The following is a 12,764-nucleotide window of genomic DNA, read 5'->3' on the forward strand; positions in this document are numbered from 1 at the left end:
GACCCAATCTTATTTTAAAGTAATAGACTGAAACTTAATCTCTGGATTCAGTCATGTAGAAAATAAGTTTGGACTACTAAAATTAGCAGCAAGTCTTCCCAGAGCTTAATGTTTTAAAGTATTTTAACAAAAGTTTTTCATATTGCATTTCAATGGAGTGAGAGCTCGATATTGTCCAATGTTGTTTTCTAATAAAAACCTGAAAGTCCATTCTTATCCATAAAAGAGTAAGTAAAAGGTCCACATGTTTTAATGCATTGTCCTAGACAACAGAAAGAATATTAGGTAGCTTTTCCTTTCCTTTAGCCATAATACAACAAATGATATGAGTGAATTACTGTCGCTGAATGGGACACCAGAAAAAGCAAATAATATTACCTAATAATCACGTTTTTTCCTTCTCCCAAAAGAAATAAAAATAATTAAAAAAAAAAAAAATCAGTGCTTGTACCTCAGGTTTTTTTCTGAGGAAAGTTATTCTTCCCAGCTGCTTATAAAGGAGTTATGAGATCAGCCTAAAGATAATATAAAGCAACAATGTAAATTAAATATTCAAAGCATAACAATTGAGCTTAAAAACTTATCACTCATCCTTGCCATTAAGAAAAATAAGTGAAAAATCAGATGGTGGTTTAGTCCTTGCCCAGAAGGACACTATTTGTCAAGCTTGAAAAAGCTAATGAACATTTCCTCTCTAAAAAAATAATCTTTTTACATGTCTGTTAATTTAAAAAAGGAAAGTAGAATTTATAGAATGAAGGTATTATCAGCACCAAAACAAAGGAAATACTGGAAATCTGGAAGGCATTTTTTGGGTGAACTTCCAGAGGGGCCTGTGCAGGAGCAGAACAACCCCTCTGACTGTGCCTAACCTCACGTGGGGGCCTGAGCAGAGCTCACTTCCAGCCATACAGCTCCTCCTTGAGCGTTGTTTAATGAAGCAGATGGAAGGCTGAAGCCTAATGAAACACAAACACATTGCCCAGCACCTATGTGAACAAACCTTGCAATCAGATTTCCAAAAGCCACGGGAAATTGAGTCTAAGTAAAAATTCCAGGACTAAATCAATTATTTTTAAAACAATACTGCCTCTTTGGAGAAGACCAGAACACAGTTTTATGTCAAAGAATGAAACAAATCAAGTCATTCAGCATAAACCACTGACCAGGAGAAAAACAATTATTTATGCTCTATTATATACTATGTGGTAAATCTTTTGCATTATTTATACTACCTGCATTCATTATACCAGGAATTGCTTGCAATCTTCAATATCACCAAAAGGTGGCATTTGTAATATCACAGAGTAGCACAATTTCATCATAAGCTTTGAGTAATCAAAAGCTTCTTACACAGATTTATTTTAATTATTTTTTACTGCTTGTGTACTGAAACTGACCTGGCCAAGCTGTCTAACCACACACAGCAGGTGACAGATAAACGGACACAGACCATAACCGTACATCCTTAGGGAGCCTCAAAGACATAAGAGTATATGAATCAAATACAGAAAAGGAAATACACAAAATAATAATATTAGATTAAGAAAAAGGTCATAAAACTACCAGGCAGGCAATAAGTAGCTAGGAATAGTAACCAATAACTGGTTCAATATATGAAAAAACAGTTTAAGAAAGAAAAATAAGTTGCATAGTAATTTCAGTTTGCAATTTCAGAAAGACTATCTTTTTTAGTCCCGCACTACATTCAAATACATCATTTCCTTAAGGACTAATTAAATAAATAAATAAATAAAACAAGCCTAACTGAAAGGTATAGAATATGATTTTAAAAGCACTTCCACCATTTTTTTTCCTCTGGTAAAGGAATACAATTTTTTTTTATTTTTTTTTTTTGAGCTCAGGCTAACAGAGTATAGTAAACAAAGGTAACAATATCTATAAGCCTAATTTAATTCCCCATTAAATTTTTATTGTGGTTTTGTTTATTACACAATTTTATGTTACTGCAAGCAAGACCTGCTGTGAATGAGTGGAAGAGAAAAAAAAAAATAGAGAAGAAAACAGTTCCAGGACTTAACGTATGCAGAATCCTGCGAACACACCACCTTTTACACCAACACCCTCCAGAGAGAAGTAACTCAGTGCTATCTCTGCGATACAGGAAGCAAGCACACATGTTCAGTGACTTCCCCAAAGGCACACAATAAGGCAGGGAAAGACCAAACTCAAAACCACTGTAATCTGTTTCCCAGCATTATACACAGGCCTGGAGATTACAGCATCTCATTGCTGCATTTTCCTCTCAATCCCATTAGAAAGTCTGTATATAATTTTCCCTACTCCATCTGCATATAATTTTTGAAAATTATACTACGAAGATTGAAGCTAATTATTGTCCTTCAGAATTACAGAACCTCATTGATTTCAGTAGCTGTGGGTGTCCAGAAACTTCAAATTTGTTCATCTATGGCTAGTTTTAAAAAAGTAGGAAAAATAAAACTGGTTATAGCTGTTCAGTAGACCAAGCTTGTCAAAGAAGCAATTTAATTCCAGTTCAGGTGAGAGCAACACAAATGTGATATTCTTCACTTCACTGGGAGAGCTGAGGAACAGCAGAGGAACGATTCCTTTGGCCAGTGGGTTTCACAAGCAAAGATGATGCATTTCTGGTCAGCTATTGTTTGTATTCAAATAACTTTGATTTCTAGATTATTTTCGAATCAGTACCACTAAAATATACTGTGGCAATGGTAGAGCACACAACTAGAAGAAGGAACAAGCCTAGGGGAGAGCCACCCAGTGTTGATCCACATCTTTACACCTGGAAGGTGTTCATGACCGTCCCAGAGAAGCAACCTTTTAGAAATTCCATTTAGAGAAATATCTAGAACCAGCAACATGAAATCTTTCATTATGCTGCTTCCACAAACTCTTTACATGTTTTGAGCAACAGCTGTAAAGACAAAGAAACAGCGGTCAAGATATTTGTAATACACTTTTCATGTACATTTTATCTAAACAAGGCATCAAAACATCTGTTAGAGACGACTGCTTTCAAGAAATACCTACTATAGTATAGCATATAACAGATTTTGAGGTTTAACTTGTGTATATTACACCAAAATCAAAATTATTTCCAACTGCTGTGCTGGTGGCTTGCTAGGTCCATCAGGTGAGACTTGAAATTTCACAATCAGCATTTAAACTAAGCAATCGCTGCATGTTTTGATAAAAGGTATGTAATTCTCATTCAACACAGGACATTATGAATAGCACAACACAGAGTTTTCTAGCATGGAATTAAGGCAGTGAGAAGCTGGGCTTTTTTTCTTATATCAGAAAAAGAGCTACAGAATATAATAACCCATTAAATGAAAAATAGCGCATGGCAGAAAACAACTGATCTGTAAATTTCCCAAAATACCACAGCCAGAACTCGAGGAATATAACCCAGGAGGAAAAACTTATAAATATTTGTCCAAAGGAAAGCAAAATTCACGTTTTTCTTCATTAGTAACCATATCTCAGTTATTTTTACTTCCAAAGACTACAGCACACTGAGCTACACTTCTAATGTTATAATTTGTAAATAAGAGGGAGCAGCACTGAACGGTAATTATGATCTTGTCATAAAAATGTCACATTTGGAGTGTAAGCCTAGGTGCGAAACATTTCTGTGTGTGGCTTTAGCAAAAAGCAGGCACCAAAGCCTCTCAGGAGCAGCCAAGTGCTGGGAAAGGTGCTTATGTGCAATGTGTAGTACCCGGCAAGAGATCTGGTCCATCCAGTCTGGGCTTGTTTTGCACTCAAACACACAGTCCATGTTATTCATCAGCCACTAGGGTCACAAATTTAACAACAAGCTAGCATGAAGTTTACAATACTGGGGTTTAGAGGACCAGATCCTGGAAATCTCATTGCACAGCACACATCCACACTGCAGCCCACCTTGCCCACTGCGGTGCGGCAGAGCAGAGGACAGCTTCCAAAAGCCATCCATTAGAAATAGAGCTAAAAGTTGCAATACATTTGTAGAGGTTTCAGCCAAGCCCTGTCCAGTTTGCCTTGCCCAATTTCACTTGCTGTCAGCTCGAATCCTGGACAGTCGTTCCTGCTGTGCTCTCCAGAGCTGGACGTGGTGGCTAACCAGTGTGTAACCACCCTGTTTCATGGCAGTGGAGAGGTGGGTGCTTAGTCTACCACATAAGGTTTTCAGACCCACTTTTGGAGTTCAAAGAGGATCCAAGTAATGGATCTGAAGTAGCCACAGCAAGTACACAAATTTGCAGCAACCTTCTCGGCAGCGCTGGCACTAGGGCTGCCTAGGAAGGACAAGGCAGCTAAGACTCGGTTACTTGCATCGCAGCTTCTTCTCCAGTCAGCAGCCCAGTTTCCTGCAGCCTAATTTCTGAAGCCAGCACCGGTAGCAAGCGCCGCGTGTGTTACAGCATATTACAGGAGCACCACGGGGCAGGAGAGCAGGCCACAGAGAGCGGCGTGGATCCGTGCCGCCCATCAGCACGGTGTGCAGTTCCCACTCGCGGACCAGGACGACCCAGACCCTTCCACTACTTGCTCTTTAAACCCAAAGCTGTGGCAGGCATGGCCAGAGCGCTTCATCCCTCTGGGGTCTCCTGCAACCCACCCACAGCTGCTTCGCTGAACCCCTGCAAACAGGTAGCAAGCATTTTGCTGAGCTGCTGCTGCCAAAGCAAAGATACAGGGAAGCAGCCGAGTAAGCCAGGCTGGCAGGGGGAACTGCATGAGAGAAAGTTTCTGCTAGGACAGAAACCATGATCTTGGAGGAGGAAAGACGCAAGATGACAGTGAAACAGATGATGGAATAAAGGGAATGAAAAAAAATATGCAAGGAAAGAAAAAGCAGCCTATGAAATAGAAGCTACCCCTAGTGGAAAATTTAAAACTTCTCTAGTCAGAGAGATATGGCTCTGACCTAGGTAAAGTGAAAGAAAAACTTCCTTTAGCCAGTTTCTAGGAAAATCTACAAATAATAACTAAAATATTAGAAAGTGCATCTGTAAGCTAACACAAAAATTGGAAGCAGTATTAGTAGGAGAAATTTAACCGCATCACTGCAGTGAGTCATGTGGGTCAGAAACTGAAAAAGTAAACTCCAGCTGCTTCCAGACTTCTCAAGTTCAGGATATTCTGAGTTGATATCTCATCTATAACCAGTTTCAAAAGATACACTTCCAGTTCTACCTAGTGTGAGTTTTAACAGCTGTAATTGTTTCAGTGGTATCAAACAGGAGGAACTGGAGCTCTGTGCCCAGTCAGAAAGTTATGATATCATAGGAGTAACTGAAACATGGTGGCACAATTCGCATGACTGGAGAATCGCGATGGATGGCTATAGGCTGTTTCGTAGAAGAGGAGTCGTCGTGCTCTATATTAAGGAGAGCCTTGAATGTATGGAAGTCAACTACGGCAATTGTGGAAGCCCTATTAAACTGCCTCTGGGTCAAGATCAGAGGGGTTGTCTCCGAGTGGGATCTTACAGTAGGCATCTGCTACTGACCTCCAATCCAAGACAGTAAGACCAACAAAGCAATATTTGGGCCACTTAAGCAAGCTTCAAGACAACAGAACCTGGTTCCTATGGGTGACTTCGACTACCCTGACATTCACTGAAAGAACAATACAGCAGCTCGCATGTCATCCATCAAGTTCCTGGAATATGTAGAAGACTGCTTCCTCATACATGTTAGATGTACCAAGAAAACCTGCTTTGTAATATTTTGGTTAGTGATAGCCTTGGCTGTGGTGATCACAGTATTGTGGAGTTTGGGATCCTGCTGAGCATGCTGAAGGTTAGTACCAAGGCAAAGATTTTAGATTTTAGAAGAGCAAACTTCATCTCGCTCAGAGGTCAGGTGGGAGGGATTCTGTGGGAAGCTTCCATGGAAGAAAAAGGAGCTAGCAAGTGCTGGGAGTTTTTCAAGAATGCTCTCCTGGAAGCTCAAAACCAGTTCATTCCCTTTAAACGTAAGGGAATCAGACAAAGAAAAAGTCCCCTTTGGCTTAAGTGTGAGCTTCTGAGTCTGCTCAAAACTCAAAGAGAAGCGTATCAGAGATAGAAAAGCAGACGAATACGTGTTGCAAACTACAAGAGCATTGCCAGAGAGCAGAGCAGTGCAGAGATGCAGTTAGAAAAGCAAAAGCTCAGCTCCAATTGAAATTGGCCAGAGATGTCAAAAACTACAAGAAAGGTTCTTCAGGTACATAAACAACAAGCAAAACCAGAAGGAAGATACTGGCCTGCTGTTAAACAGGAGAGGTGAATTAGTTACCAACAGTGCTGAAAACGCAGACGTTCTCAACACTTTCTTCACCTCTGTCTTTACCAGCACTGCTGGGCCCCAGGCTTTGGGAACAAAAATCCAAATTGATGCAAACACAGACCCACCATCAGTGAAGGAAGAGTTGGTATGTGAACTGTTACAGGAGTTTGACCCCTACCAATCAACAAGCCCTGACAATATCCACCTAAGGACGTTAAGAGAGCTGGCTAACGTTATTGTAAGGCCAGTCTCCGGAATCTTTGACAAGTCATGGAGATTGGGGGATGTCCCACAAGACTGGAAGAAGGCTAATGCCACCCCCATCTACAAGAAGGGTTTAAAGGAGAATTCAGGAAAATATAGGCCCATCAGTCTTATTTCAGTCACTGGGACAGCTATGGAACAAATTCTCCTGCGGGCTATCACAAGTCAAATGAAGTACATGATTGGGAACAGCCAGCACAGATTCACCAGGGGCAAATTGTGCTTGACAAACCTGGTCTCCTTCTACAACAAAGTAACCTGCTCGGTTGACATGGGGCAAGCCGTGGACATCGTCTACCTGGATTTCTCCAAGGTTTTTGACACAGTTTCCCACAGCTTCATCCTAGACAAACTGATGCATTATGGTCTAGACAAGTGGTCCATGCAGGGGGTGTGGAACTGGCTTACAGGCTGCACCCAGAGGATGATGGTAAATATCTCCTTTTCCAACTGGCAACTTGTCACAAATGGGGTTCCCCTGGGATCAATATTGGGCACAAGGCTGTTTAGTATCTTCAGAAGTGATCTAGATGATGGGATCAAGTGTACCCTGATGAAGTTTGCCAATGATACCAAACTGATCGGGGAAGTGGACACTTTGGAAAGGAGAGCCACCCTGCAAGAAGACTTGGGTAGGCTGGAAGAAGGGGGCTAACAAGAACCTTATGAAGTTCAGCAAGGACAAATGTAAGGTCTTGCACCCAGGAAAACATAATCCAGGAGTGCAGGACAGGCTGGGATCTACCCAGCTGGGGAGCAGCTCTGTGGAAAGGGACCTGGGGGTCCTGGTGGACAAGCACCTCAATATGAGTGAACACTGTGCTGCTGCGGCAAAGCAAGCCAACAGGATACTGTGCTGCATCAACAAGGGCATCACCAGCAGAGATAAAGAAATCATTATCCCACTCTGCTCAGTGCTGGTCAGGCCACACCTGGAATACTGTGTTCAGTTTTGGTCCCTGCTATGCAAAAGAGATGTGGACAGGCTGGAGAGGGTCCAGGGAAGGGCCACAAAGGTGATCAAAGGACTGGGAAGCCGGCCATATGAGGACAGGCTGAGAGAACTGGCTTTGTTCAGCCTTGAGAAAAGAAGGTTTAGAGGAGACCTCATCACCATGTTCCAGTATTTAGAGAGCGGCTACAAAGAAGATGGAAACTCCCTTCTTACAAGGAGTCACCTGGAAAAGACGAGGGGTAATGGGTACAAGTTAATCCTGGGGAGATTCTGACTGGACACAAGAGGACAATTTTTCACAATGAGAACAATCAGCCATTGGAATAATCTCCCCAGGGAAGTGGTGGATTCCCCAACATTGGACACTTTTAAGATTCTTGTCTAGACTGTGCTTTTGCCAAGAAGGGCTAGACCAGATGATCCTTGAGGTCTCTTCCAACCTGGTATTCTATGATTCTATGATCAAAGCCACCTCCATAGACAGCTGCAGGTTCTGGGTGGGTGCCTGACAGAGGGTAGCACCAAAGAGATGATTCAGTAGGCTTGGCACCAGCTTTTAGCAGTAAGATAATTAAAAAAAGACTGGGGGTTACTCATTATCAAAACTACACTCTCTACAAATCTCCCCCCCTTTTTTTTTGTTTTTATTAGGGTGCCATCTTCCACTTATAGCAAATTATGAATTACATGATCCCTTAAATCCCACACAGTCATTTTTGTCAATAACACATTTTTGTTGTCAGCTGCTTATGCTGAAACTAATGTATTTGACACAGGCTGCAGTAAGAATCAGGCTGAAATTCACATTGAATTTTGTGTAAGAACACCCCCAAATAAGGTGTTAATTGGGTAAGAGCATTTCTAAATTCCTCAAAGACAATTCTGCTAAGTTGTATTCTCTGAGGAAATTTAAAATGGAACCAAATGGGTATTTTAAGTATTTTCAGAGGCAATGAGGTGTTTGCCATAATTCATATATTTTCCAGTCACTCCAACATTTCCAGTTTTGTTATGCCTCACTGCCTGCAAAGTCAGTCAGGTTCCAACTCTCGAACACCATTTATTATTAAAGCTAAAGGTTTACACATAAAGCAGACGTTTTCCCCCCTGTTCTGGACTCCTCTTAATTGGTATGATCCAGCGTGCATGTCTTTCCAACTCAGTTAAAATATATAACCAAAAATCACAGTCTTCTACAGAGCCAAAAAAAAAAAAAGGTTTAAAATTATTTTTTTTTTTTTTCCTTTTAATACCATGCTGTCTTTAGAATTATACTCCTTTTCCAGGGCCTGATCCAAAGCTCAGTGAATTCAATGGAAAGATTCATCAGCTTCAATAGCATGGGAGCAGGCTTATAACACACCATATGCCAAGTATGAAAGTATCCATCTGTCACTGATCCATATCTTGTTATTGTTATGTGCATTACATCAAGGGATTAGTTTTCTAAGAGACAAAGCTTGTAAAGGAGTTGCTGGAGGAATTTATAAACAAGGTTTTATAAACATGTAAGTACACCATAGCAGAGGCACACATCATCCAAGTCAGCAGTGCTACCATGACTGTCTAACAGCATTTTGTATTTACCTCCACAGTGGCAGAGAGAAAATGCACTATAACCTACAAGCTCAAGCCTCTGGTTTTTGGGTTGCCAAGAGATTATACCTGATGGTAACTTCACTGCAAGCAAGCGCCAAGCAAAAGCCTATGTGACAGGGGACTCGCCAGCAGAACGGTGTGACAGCGGTCAGGGTCCCATCACTGGTAGCACTGATAGTCAGCATCAGTCTCACAGGGGCATCAACACTGCTCTATCATATTATTGAATTTTCTGCCTTTATTTTGCCTGAAAAGCAGAGAACAACATTCTCCCTGATCACAGAAGAGAAGCATGATGGCACAAGTCATTTTTAAAAGCATGCTAACGAAAGTATAAAAGTCCTCCAGCAATTAAGGATCTTGCTTGTTTAGTTAATTACCCTTTTCAACATTTCCCTACATTTTGGCAAACACGCACAGCCCTCAAAACAAGAGAACAGAAGGCAGGCGCTAATCTGAAGATCCCTCACCATCTCCTTTCTCTCCAAGATGAATCAGTTGCATTTGAGAGCGTGATGAAAATTCATTTCACAAACCCATCCCTTTTGCTCACAAGTTGAGATAAGCAGAAGCAACACTGCTCTGAAAGCAGCGGTCGTGATGAGTGAGCTCCTATATTTAGGCACTCACCTGATCCACAGTAAGCCCCAAGAAATTACCCTGTCAGCATCTTGCCCCACAAACCCACTGCCTCTCGTCCTTCTCTCAAAACAGCCCCCACAGCCAGCTGGCCCCCAGCTTCTCCCCATAGCCTCCTCCCACAGGTGCTGAGAGCTGTTAACCAGCAGCCTGTATGCACGCAGCCTCCATCCTCCTCCCCAGCACCTCCCAATAACCACCTCTGTCCTCCCTCCAACCCTTCAGTCCTCCCTCCATGCCTCCTACAAAGTCTCACGCTGGCTCTTCCTCCATGCTCTTTTTCTCCACCTCACACTCCTGCGTACTCCCTGTCGTTACCCCAGTGATTCACCCCCCCACACATCCCCATTCCTTGTTTATGCCCTGGGTATAGTCCTACCTAACCTTTGCTAAATTCCAGGTCCTGCTGCATGAACAACGCATGTGCAAAACCTAAAACTTTCCTAGCACAGGCAGCCATCGTACTCAGGAGGACAGTTAAGAAGTAGGTCTGATTTAAAACAGCCTTCGTAGTAACAGAGCTTGCCTAGGGATGGTGATCACAATAGTGCTTCAACTTTTCTTAGGCACCTCCAAATATTCTTTGAGCTTGGTTCTAGTTACTTGAAACAGTGTTCAGTGTTTCACCCTTGGCAAAGCTTACCTGTTCATATATCACCCATTGAACCAGCTGGCATAAATTAGTGTTTGGAGTCAGATCTTCTCCAAACCCAAATACATGTGTGTTACAATTAAATCTATTTCTTACTTTAGTCCGACAGTCTTCTCAAAGGCTATCCTAATTATCTAATACTTACAAGAGATTAGCATATCAAAAAAGTGACTTCAAAGTGATGAAGCTGAGCAAAAGCTTACTTTGCTCTACAGCAACACCAATTTTATTTAGCGTTTGGACAAAGAACAACAGTTTACATCTAAGCTATTACAGACAATTGGGGTGTTTAAGTCACTAGCATACAACCTTTCAACATGTACTATCTTAATACAGCCAAAAATATGGAAAAAGCCTTATTTGATATATTTTTCATTTCATCAACTATAGCAGCTAACCTGCCAAAAATACCCTGCAACTTTTTCATCAGTACTGCAGACAGAAAATCCATGGTATTACACACCTGCCCTTGTCATATTGCAGATGGCAGAGCAGTAATGAAGAAGGAACCTGAATGACTAAGGAGGAATTTCTGCACTAAGCAGGTTACAGTCATGCATGATGAAGAAAGGTGCTAACCTTACAGAGCAGAATAAAAATTAAAAAGCCCATCCCAGCACTCCACAATACTGCTTCATTTTTAAAAAAAAAAAAAAAAAAAAATTCTCCTAAGAGACCCAGAAAATTCTCAGTATATTTTCCTAACTGCACTGCTCATCCACATAAAAGAAACCATCTTTGGGCAGCTCTGTCCTTAGAGAACTGGAAGCTACATGTGCTTTTCCACGTCATGCTACCCTTCTCTCCTCCTTCATCTACCAGATTTTGAACTTAGACATTACATACAACACTAACTCACTCTTCCTCCAAAGCCTGAAAATTGAACACAGATTTTTGTTGTTGATATGAAAATACAGAAATTTGATCCACCAGGCTCCCATTTAAGATCCTTAGAATCAAAGTGATTACTTTCATTAGTAGTCACGGGGTGGGGTTGCCCCCTTTCATTTCTCAGGGGAATGATGAGTTTTACAAGAAACCCAAAACAAGTTCCATATTAATTTCTTGGCCTACAGTTGGATTAATTCTTTCCTTGTTTCATTGTTTTTACAAGCAAATGGACCGCATACTACTGTTTCTCATTTAGAATAGTCATTGCCACCCATTCTCCTCCTGAAAACTTCTATCTTCTTACAGCAACATTCACTTGAAATGAATATTACCTTTGCAGTTCAGAAAAGGGGGGTAGAGCTGACAGTGCACATGTGGGATGTCCTCACTGGAGACTACTTAAAGAGGACTAGGAAATGGAACACAAAGCTTAGGATCAATTTGAATCTTATAGCCTGGCTCCTAGTAAGGAGAACATTTTATTTAAAAACCCAGAAAAACTTTCACAAGAACTGATAATCTCTCAAAGAAAAGCTTGACAGCCTTTGCTTTTCTCATGTTTTCACAATTTTTTTCCCCAATTCAAAATTTTGAAATTTATCATTACTGAATAATTGATCTTACTGAAATTATGGACCCAAATGGTGACATTATTTCACCATAGATGTCAGTATTCCTACAGACAACATCACTAGACTGGATCTCTTTTATTAGGTCAGAAGCACCGTTTTATTACAGAACTAGTTGCTAATGTTTAATAATTTTATCTGTCTTCCATTCATTTGCAATGGGTAGCAGTTATCTGCATGGATAGCAGTGACTTCATTGCTCTAACGGCCTCATGGATATCCAGTCAATGGCACATGATAGACACTGAAAAATTAGTGCTTGCTTGTGTTTCCCAACAGGGCTGATGCAGAACAAGTCCAAACTTTTCAACTTGTTGGTATAAGATCATAGAAGTTACTGATATTATGTTGCATTGAATCAGCGGGGCTTCTTTTCTTGTTTTTCTTTTTTTTTTTTTTCCTCCAGAAGCATACTTTATCAGAACTACATTTATTATTCATATTGAAGTTCTGGCTCAGGACTCACTGTGCTAGGCTTTCACAAAACACTGATGAAAGGTGGTTCTGGATCACAGAATTTACAGTCTACAAGACAGATGAAAGATGAATATAAAGAAGCCTGCATTGAGAAACATGAGTGCTCAGTGTGCCAGAAACTGTCTCAGTGCAGCGATTGCTAAAGAGGTTAGACCAGTCCCTATGCTCATTTCACCTCGGGTTTAAGTGAGAGCACTGGTGAGTGCCAGGTTTTTCATAAGGAGAGCACGTTCCTTGAACTGCACCTGAGATACACCCGTCTCCCACAAAACTCCCCAAATTCAGTAGCTTAAGCTGCTAATTAGCCTTAAAAAATAAATTACTGCAGTCACTTCCTAGCTCATTTAGATTTGAATTGGTGATAGAGGAGAAAAGAAAGTATAAATGATAAG

The 12,764-nt window shown here is 41.0% G+C and overlaps 1 protein-coding gene across 9 annotated transcripts in view; it reads right to left on the minus strand.

Moving 5' to 3' along the window:
• The window catches only part of DMD (dystrophin), a 1,298,312-nt gene that overhangs the window by 1,238,842 nt on the left and 46,706 nt on the right, over positions 1 to 12,764 (minus strand). The window lies entirely within an intron of this gene.

Source organism: Buteo buteo, chromosome 8, assembly GCF_964188355.1.
Source record: "Buteo buteo chromosome 8, bButBut1.hap1.1, whole genome shotgun sequence".
NCBI lineage: Eukaryota > Metazoa > Chordata > Aves > Accipitriformes > Accipitridae > Buteo > Buteo buteo.